The sequence below is a fragment of the Cebus imitator genome, unplaced genomic scaffold, assembly GCF_001604975.1.
Source record: "Cebus imitator isolate Cc_AM_T3 unplaced genomic scaffold, Cebus_imitator-1.0 Scaffold139, whole genome shotgun sequence".
Lineage (NCBI taxonomy): Eukaryota > Metazoa > Chordata > Mammalia > Primates > Cebidae > Cebus > Cebus imitator.
In genome coordinates this window covers 1,088,783-1,098,553 of record NW_016107454.1, presented here as the reverse complement: position 1 = coordinate 1,098,553, position 9,771 = coordinate 1,088,783, and the positions used below count along the sequence as shown (strand labels likewise).

The following is a 9,771-nucleotide window of genomic DNA, read 5'->3' as shown; positions in this document are numbered from 1 at the left end:
ATCGCCAACACAGCTGCTGTGACCCATTATTTTCATCAGTCTCTGCAAATAATTACATCATAATTTATGTTGAGAAAAACGTGGCTTTCATGAAAAGTATACTTAGGTCTTTTTTACCTGGCAATGAAAAACACAAAAATCTTCTATTTTTACCAATTTCGCCTAACCAGCTAGAAAGCTTAGAGGAAAACAGTGTTCAAGAGCAGCTGGTACTCCTTGACTTCCAGTTCTTGGTTAAGTATTGCCAACTCTCTTCTACTTGGTTTCTTATTTCTTTTTTTCTTCCTTTTTTTTTTTTGAGATGGAGTCTTGCTTTGTCTCCCAGGCTGGAGTGCAGTGGCACTATCTGGGCTCACTGCAACCTCCACCTCTTGGATTCAAGTGATTCTCATGCCTCAGTGTCCTGAGTAGCTAGGATTACAGGCCACCACCACATCCGGCTAATTTTTGTATTTTTAGTAGAGATGGGGTTTCACCATGTTGCCAAGGCTGGTCTTGAACTCTTGACCTCAGGTGATCTACCCACCTTAGCCTCCCAAAGTGGAATTACAGGTGTGAGTCACTGTGCCCAGACTAATTTCTTTTTGTTGTTGTTGTTTTACTATATTCTCTACTGGTATTTATTGAAAATAGCCTCTAGTTCTTTTTGAAAGTACAAAGGCAATAAATAATAAACCAAAATAGGACAAATATCAAACTATATTAAAACTACTGAGCAATGAAAGGTGGGCTAGCCATCCAAAAGCTGCCATAAATTCCACACTTTTATCCATCATGTCAAAATTCATAAACAGGTAGCAAATTATGTTGGGAAAATAAGATTACAATTTAGCATTGAAAAAAGACAAATGATTTGGAAAATAGCATTAGTGATTTTCCAAAAGACCAATGAATTAATACTATAACTAGGAACCACATTCCCATGCATTGCCAGGTACTCTTATCACCTCTGCAGAAGACCAGTCAATAAGAGGTAAAAAATTAATAAGAGGTAGGGGGAGGAAGAAGCAGTGGCCGGGCACGGTGGCTCACACCTGTAATCCAGCTCTTTGGGAAGCCGAGGCAGGTGGACCACTTGAGGTCAGGAGATTGAGACCAGCCTGGCCAACATGGTGAAACCCCATCTCTACTAAAAATACAGAAATTAGCTGGGAATGGTGAGGCACAGCTGTAGTCCCAGCTACTTGGGAGGCTGAGGCAGAAGAATGGCTTGAACCCAGGAGGTGGAGGTTGCAGTGAGAGCTGAGATTGCACCACTGCACTCCAGCTTGGCGACAGAGTGAGACTCCATCTAAGAAAGAAAAAAAAAAAAAGAAGCAGAGATAGAAACTCTCATTATATGAATATGCACTGCGTTTCAAGTGAGTTAGAGTATTCTACATAAAGTATCTATGGGATAAAATCATTATTCTTATTTTATAGATGAGACTAATTTTACCGAGGCCCAGAAATAAATAACTCAACCAATATCATAACGTTGGAAGAAGTCATAAATGATCCATCCAATGTGAAGTCCTAAGTTTTTCTCTCCAAAAGGTACTACTGTACTATTAGTAACTGCAAAATACTTTCAGATGTTCTGTGGGCTTCACATTGATTATAGCCTTTCATTCTCCCACTAACTGGAGGTAGTCGTTAGAATAGGAATCCCCCCATTTTGGAAGTGAAGAAACCGAAGCCAAGATATGTAAGTGCCAAGTTGGGTCATGTTCATGCTCTGATATTTCATGGCAGAACCACAATCCAGCTCTCTCTCTCCCAGGGCTAGGACATTGTCATGCAGCTTCCTTTGCACCATCCTGTAGACAAGCAAGGACTTGAGTCTTAAAGGCTCACCTTCAGCTGCCCATTCCAGGAGAAGGAAGAATCAAATGTGTCTGCATGCATGTTACCAAGAGTGTTTATATGTGATTTTATGCCCCTTCCCTCCATCTAGACTTAACCGCAATATTTTTAAAGTGTGGATAAGGCTTTAGGGATAAATTCAGAAATGTGTTCTGTCCCCTAGATGCAATTACAATATAGCCAGCCTGTGTGTCAAGCTCCTAAGGCTTCTGAAAATATCTTCCTCCTGACCATTTTGTAAGATAGCAGGGTCAAGAAAACAAAATTCCCCGAAAGAGGAGGTTAACTGGATGTCTGGTTGCCTCCAAGAAGCATTAAGACTCAAGCAGAAAGTTCAAGTTGATACTGAACCAGTTCAACCCTGCTATCCCCAAGCCCATGAAATCCCAGAGCTGCCCTGCCTCAACATAGACTGACATGTTTCCAAGGGCCATGACGACACATATTCGGCAGCGTAAACACCATCAGCCTTTCCTAAATCAATATTAATGGAAACCCTCAGGCAATCAATATGCAGAGGATAAGCCTTCCCCTGGGCTGCTTCAGCAATAAATGGCAGCAGGCCCCTCCCACCATCTAACACAAGACCCTCACACACTTCCTTGACACATACTAAATCTTCAAAACACATGCGTGGGACTGCCGTCTGTACATATACACATTGATTCACATAGAAAACTCTCAGCCTCCCTAACGGAAATGCACCTTGCCCACCACTCATCAAAGACTTTGGCTGAGGATTACAAATTGAGCAGGCTATTTTTGTTTCCTCTTTGATTTTTGTAGGTTTAACTGAGCTCTATCAGGTAGTTCTAATAAGTCTAATTCCAACTTGCAGAGAAGGGGTGAGAACTGGGGACTCATGATCTCCATGAAGCTAAGCAAGAAGGAAGATAAGATGCCTTCAACTAGTACAGTGCTCAGCCACCCATAGCTGCTAAAGAAATGTGTTCTTAAACAAAAAATCCCATTTTTAATTTTTGTGGATATGCAATAGATGCATTTATTTATGGGGTATATGAGAGATTTTGACACAGGCATGTGGCATTAGTCAGTTCCCACATTGCTACTAAAGACATACCTGAGACTGAGTAATTTATAAAGGAAGTGGGTTTCATAGACTCACAGTTCCACGTGGCTGGGGAAGCCTCACAATCATGATGGAAGGCAAAGGAGAAACAAAGTCACGTCATACATGGCAACAGGCCAGAGAAAGCGTGTGCACGGGAACTCCCGTTTATAAAACTACCAGATCACATGACAGCTATTCACAAACATGAGAACAGTATGGAGGAAACCGGCCCCATGATTCAGTTACCTCCACCTGACCCCCCTCCTTGACATATGGGGATTATTACAGCTCAAAGTGAGATTTGGGTGGGGACACAGCCAAACCATATCACATACAATGTACAACAGCCACATCAGGGTAAATGGGGCACCTAGAGAAATGGTTTCAGGAACAAAAGAGAAATTGAGTGACATCCTGTTCTTGCTGCTGATAGGTCTAGCTCTGTGTGGCTCCCTAGGCCTCCAGCATGAGCAGTAACTGGCTGAAAAGCCCTCCCTATTACAGACCACAACGTTGAACCCAACATCCCCCTGAGTAGGTGAGTGGTTAAAAGCAAAGGAGTCACTGGGGGTCCTTGTGTTAAGTGAAATAAGCCTGACATAGAAAAACAAATATCCCAATTTTTCACTCAAATGTGGGAGGAAAAAAAAAAAAAAAGTCGATCTCACGGAGATAGAGACTAGAATGATGGATACCAGAGGCTGGGAAGGTTGTGTGGGTAGGAGGGAGGGTGAACAGAGACCAGTCAATGGGTATAAACATACAGTTAGACAAAGGGTGTAAGTTCCAATGTTCAATTCAGTGTGGATGGCTATAGTTAACAACAATGTGTATTTCAGAGTAGCTGGAAGAAAGGACTTCAAATGTTCTCAAGACATAGGAATGATCAGTACTTGAGGTGCTGGACACCCAAAATACCTTGACTTGATCATTGAGAATTCTAGGCATGTAAAAAAATATCACATATACCCCACAAATACATAAAATATTGTGTATCAATGTTTAAAAAGCAAGGGAATCAGAAATCTCCAAGTATGAGCTGGGTGATTTTGTGTAGGCTATTTCACTTCCATTGTGCTCCAGTTTTCTAACCTGTGAATTAGGGAAACCTTGGAGCACCTCATGGGACTGTAGTGAGAATTAAACAAAATTGTGAAAATAAAAGACTTCCCACAAGTCCTGCGCAGAGAAAGGATTCAATTAACAGTAGCCACCGCTGTTTATCAGTCTGGAATGCATTCGATTCAGGAAACGTAAGTTCTTATGTTTTTCTTCTCCCTTTGAAGTAGAGGATACCAAGACACAGTGAGGAATGAGCACAACATTCATGGGGAGCTGTGGGCAGGAAGGGAGGGCTGAGAAGGGAGTGGCCAGGCCTAACTAGGTTCTTTTTGTTTTCTGTAGGTTGTACTCCCATCATTGGTCTTATAGGGAAATTTTAAGACCTCCCACTTGTAAGGTTTTAGAGCCCTCCATGGAATTTCAAAGAAAGAGTAAAATGTATCCAAGAAAAACAGAACTGGATACATTTTAAGGCTTCTTCAGGTGTTAAAATTGCCCTTTTCTAGGTCCTCTTGCTGCAGCAGTGAAATCCACAAACATGGACAAGTCAGTCAATTAGGGGCCTTTCAGAGAAAACTTCTGACTTAGGAATTCCAGCTATTTGGCCGAACCCATATTAGATGTGCTATAAAGACATCCTTCATGTCCTTCATAGGGACATGGATGAACCTGGAAACCATCATTCTCAGCAAACTGACACAAGAACAGAAAACCAAACACCACATATTCTCACTCATAGGTGGGTGTTGAACAATTAGAACACGCGGACACAGGGAGGGGAGCATCACACATTCGGTCAGTTGGGGGAGGCGGCTAGGAGAAGGACTGTGGGGGGTGGGGAGGGTGGAGAGGGATAATGAGGGCAGAAATACCACAAATAGGTGATGGGGAGATGAAGGCAGCAAACCACCTTGCCATATAGGTACCTATGCAACAATCCTGCATGATCTGCACATGTACCCCAGAACCTAAAGTGCAATTAAAAAAAAAAAGACATGGTAAATTATATTACAAAGGGAGGAGCAGAGGAAACATAATATTCCTTCAAGACCCATCAGCTTAGATTTTAGCAGAACACCCCAAAGGAGGAAAACAAGAAATTTTGAGTTTGAACTTGGGATTTCCCATCAGCCCTGGGAGTGGGGTCAGAGCCCTGGTGGGGGCAGAGACGTCTGAGGATCAGGGATGTTGAGGATCACTTTAGCGGCCACAGATGAGAACAGTGAAGGCGGCATTTGAAGCCCAAGCTCTGTCTCTCACTAGAGAGGGAGAATGGCCTCTACTTCCAGAAACCCTCACGGAAACAACAATCACAATCCACTGAGCCTGACAAGGTGAGAATTTACCTTCAGTGCCTGCAATAGTTTCCTATTAAAGTTACGTATGAAACCGTGTTGTCTTGTACGAACTAATGTTCACACCAGAGTTCCTATTTTCAAAATAAATTGCAAAACAAAAACTCTTGTTTGTGTTAGCAAACAAAAACTTCTTTCGAAGGATGAAAGCAACGTAAAAGAAGAAACAGAAAACACATGAGCCCTCCATCTAAATTACAGAAAAGAGAAAATATCCTGAATGGAATAACATACGAATCACTCTTTTTCCCCCTGAGAAAACAGGTTACTTATGAGAAACGAGCCTGAAATCTCTGCACCTGGACCAGCTTCCAGAGTTTTTTGTCCCGACCAGGTGAGAGGGGAAAAATAAAAAATAAAAATAAAAATATTAAAAAGCTGATGGTTGGCCAGTGGGTAAACAGTGACACCCAGTGGTCATTTTGATAACCAGCTGTGCATTCTCCTAATTCAGCTCTCCACGTTTTTAAAAAAATGGTCAGTAGTATACGTTTTGTTATTCAACAGATATTTACTGAATAACCAGGCAATGCTACATGTTATTCTGTTCATTTTATACCACCCTTCAAATTATGGATGTTTCCCCACCAAAACCAGCCGTCACAAAAGGAAAACTATCTGGGGCCTTGGATCCTCTTTCAAAGGCTAAAGGTGAGACCCATACAGAGGTGTCAGCAAATTGCAAAGGAGATAAAGGGCTTTTCCCAGGGTCACAACCAAACCAAGGTGCCACGTGGCGGCCAAGCACGAGTCTCCAGAGTTCTCCCAGCGCTTCCACGGGAAAGGGTTTGTACATGTGGATTTCAGGCCCCGTGGGCACTGCAAGCGTTGATCGTATTGTTAATACAACGATGCTTGTTCTTCCTGGCTTGCTTTGACTGTTCAAGATAACTTAGTTAAGCCACGTTATCTTCTACTTTTATGATGAGTAAACTGTCACTTTCATCATTTCTTTGTAAGTGTATTTGGGGAAGTAAAGGAAACGGGGAAAAAAGGGGCTGAAAAAATTGGTTTCCACCATGACCTTCGTGCGAGTTGTCAGCCTCATCGAGGATGAGTGTCCTTGATATCCAGGGAGGTCACTTTCCTCACAAGCTTGTTGTGAGGACTGAATGAAACCTTTTCTGTTTTCTTCCTTGGAGTGACAGAGCAACGCCCCTGAATGGAGCCCCACACCGGCTTAAGCCCTATCATCGCTCACTAAAAGGTGCTTTCTCCCCTGCCCTCTGCCCTCTGCCCCCCAGCTTACTCTGCGGTTGGGAGGTGGCACCAGGATCCCCTCTAAGACTTTCCCACTTGGGCCAGCTGTGCCTCTGTGAAATTCCCTGTTTCTATTGCAGGCCACAAGGACAAGCTGAGAAATGCCTTCCAGTCACCATCGAGATTAGAAAGCCTATATTTCAAATACAGAGATAGCAACTATGCCTGTGAAAAGACATTAAATCCCACGGGGCTGTGGTTCCTACACTCTACGTATTTTTCATCTTGCACCAAACTGTATTATTTCATTTGTTATTCAGATTCTTCAAATTTAAGAGTAAGTGCCTGGCTCAAAATTATAATACCTACAACTCTTCCAAAACTGGACTCTTTAATTGCCTCACTGGAACCAGTAACTGATTCAAAGCAAAACGAAACGAAATTCCTCCTTTCTCTGATTTAGGGAATCAGTGACCTAACTGAACCCATTTCTGGACTGAGTGTGTGGCACTTGCAGCCCTGGGGGGCACTTGCAGCCCTGGGGATGCATTCCGCACCACCCTGAGTCTGTCAACGCAAATGAACACTGTGTTTATTCACATTGGGGGTGAAGGGGGTCACAAAAGGGTTAATATGTGCAGCATTTCATTGTAATATGTACTCATTACTAACTAAATTAAAAGAGATGTGATTTATCAAAAACTCTATCTTAACAATGTTAAGTAACAGGAATCAGAGTTCAGACCCATTGTTACTGAGTTTCGGCCAACACCTGTGAGTCAGACCTGAACACGGCCACCCTGAAAACAGTTCATGTTTTCAAAAGCAATTCTTCATCTAAGATGAGCTGCACTAAAGATTCAGATTACATCTCATGCTGCAATACAAAAATCAAATAAGGCCTTTCCATGTTCAATCATAACGTTGGAAGAAAAGGAATATTTGTTTAGCCCGTTAGCCAGAAATTGGTGTATCAGAATAGATCATTCTTTGAGCATTTTATAAAATCATGGTATTTCTCCTTTGTGAGAGAGATTTCTCCTATTTTTCTTTGTAAGCCCTCAAAAAAATATAGAGAATATTCCTGAAGTTACAGTGTTTATCTTCCGGAAGAAACAATGGTATTCAAGGAAATCTACAAATTTGTTTATTGAGCTTCCACAACAAACACTGCGTGAGGAGGCCGGGCGCTCAGAAGTCCAGAAACTAAAACGATTATTATTTCGATAATAATATCTTACGTCTGCCCAACATCTGAACCCAGTTCTTTGCTGAGGCTCATCTCATTCCTCAAGCAGCCTCTGAGATAGGCGGCGGGATAATACTGGCTCCATTTTACAGTAAGAAAACAGAGGCTCGTGGAGTCATAGGGCTGAGCGGGGAACGTCCAGCCTTTTCTCTGGGTTCTGAAGAGCATAGTCATGAAGGCTGTAAGCCATTCCACATTCCGGTTAAAATGAAACAGATAACCGGTCCTAAATGCATGTCCCAGCCCTGCCCTGAGGGCCCGGTGGGCTCCCTGTGGCCTGCAGAGCTGACCACGTGGGAGTGAAGCAAGCTAGGGAGGCTCCCTGGGGAGCTGGTGCAGAGCCTGGAGGACGAGGCAGATGTGGGGGACACGGAGGAGACAAGGAAGTCAAAGCGGGAGGCAGGATTTCCTGTGATGCTGGACACTGGCAGATGGGGAGAGCCTGTGGTGCCGCAGGGTGGCACAGAAGTCCTGGAAGGTCGCCTGCTCTACAGCAGCTCGAGGGAGCAAGAGGACCCTGTGGCTGGCAGGGCCAGAAGAAACCTAAGAGGACTGGGAGCCGTCACCTGCACCCGAATTCAGGTTGCAGGCTTCCTTTCTCCAATTCCGGTGAAACTGAGGCTTCACCATGAGAGATGCTTCCCCAGCCCTCAGGGTGCCCTCCTCAGGGTTCCATGGAAACCTAACTCACTCTCGATTCATTCAGGGTTTGCATTAATTTCAACCTGCTCAAGATATTAAAACACTAGAGCAGGAAGATGTGTGGAGGACAACTTTCAAATCTCATGCTGCCGAGGCTCCCTGCTAGCTTGGCCATATTTAATCAAAAGCACGCAGTTGCCTGCTTTCAACGTCTTTAGCCCAAGCCTCTGCCTAGCAGCCCTAAGCCTGGGTGGATGGACCTCAGCCAGTCAGACCACGCTGAAAAATCCAGCCCTGAACGCTGAGGACACGCCTAGTGTCACCTGCAGCTGAATGCAGCCGTGTAATGTGTGCTGGGTGATTCTCTGTCATGCATGGAAAGTGAGACGAGGATCTCTTTTTATGCCTTCCCTGACAGTTTTCAAATCTAATTGACAAAGAGCTCACAGAAGTCCAGCAAAAATGCTGCCCTAGTCAGTGGGTGAAAATATATTGTTTAATGTAAGAACAATCAAAAACTATGCAAGGAAATGAAGGAGAATGAGCTGGAGTAACCTCGATTTAAGAAAACAGCAACACACTGTATATTTTTAAAAATATGTAGTAGCAGAGACAAAGTGAGGGGAGAAGGAACAGATGGATGAGACCATCAGATTTCACTTTCCAGGACAGAAATTCATTAGTAATTCAGCTCTTTAATTATGAATGGATCTATTTAATTCTCCAAGTTTACTACTGATTTCCTGAATAGTATGCTTCTGAGTTGAACATATTCATCAGCCCTTTCCGGTACCTTGCGGAAGAGCGGAACAAATGACCCCTCATGCAGGTGAGCACAGGCATGGGGTTACCCACCTGTGACCATCTCCCCAGAAAGGCTGGATGACAAAAATGTTCACAATTTTTAATGAATGTGCACAGCTCTTGGGTAGGACATTTTTAAATGATTAACACTCAAATTTTAAAATTATCATGAATTATTGTCCCAAAGATTAAGAATTGAGTAAAAGAGGGAGGATCCAAGATGGCCGTTTAGGAACAGCTCAGGATTGCAGTTCCCAGTGAAAACGCAGAGGGTGAGTGGACGCCACATTTTTATTGCCCACAGACAAGGAAATTCCCAGCCGGAGGAGCTCCACAGGTCACCAGCGCAGCTGTTTTGGCCAGCGCCGCTGCTTTCCCAACGCTGCTTTGTCGGCGCCCCGCAGCAGCGGTTCTCCATACAAAATACACTGATCTGGGCTCCCTTTTGGCTGGCGATTGGAGCCACAGGAAGTCGCCCATTCGTCTGTTTAAAAAGGGGACTGAGCAGAGAACCAGGACAGTAGATTCCAGGGCAAAAAAAA

General features: G+C 43.6%; 1 long non-coding RNA gene across 1 annotated transcript; it reads left to right on the top strand.

The window, feature by feature from the left end:
* The first annotated feature begins 3,348 nt into the window (after window positions 1-3,348).
* LOC108313572 lies at window positions 3,349-4,425 on the top strand. The gene is made up of 2 exons (XR_001829138.2): window positions 3,349-3,455; window positions 4,322-4,425. It is a non-coding gene; the product is annotated as an uncharacterized LOC108313572 (long non-coding RNA).
* The last annotated feature ends 5,346 nt before the right edge of the window (window positions 4,426-9,771 follow it).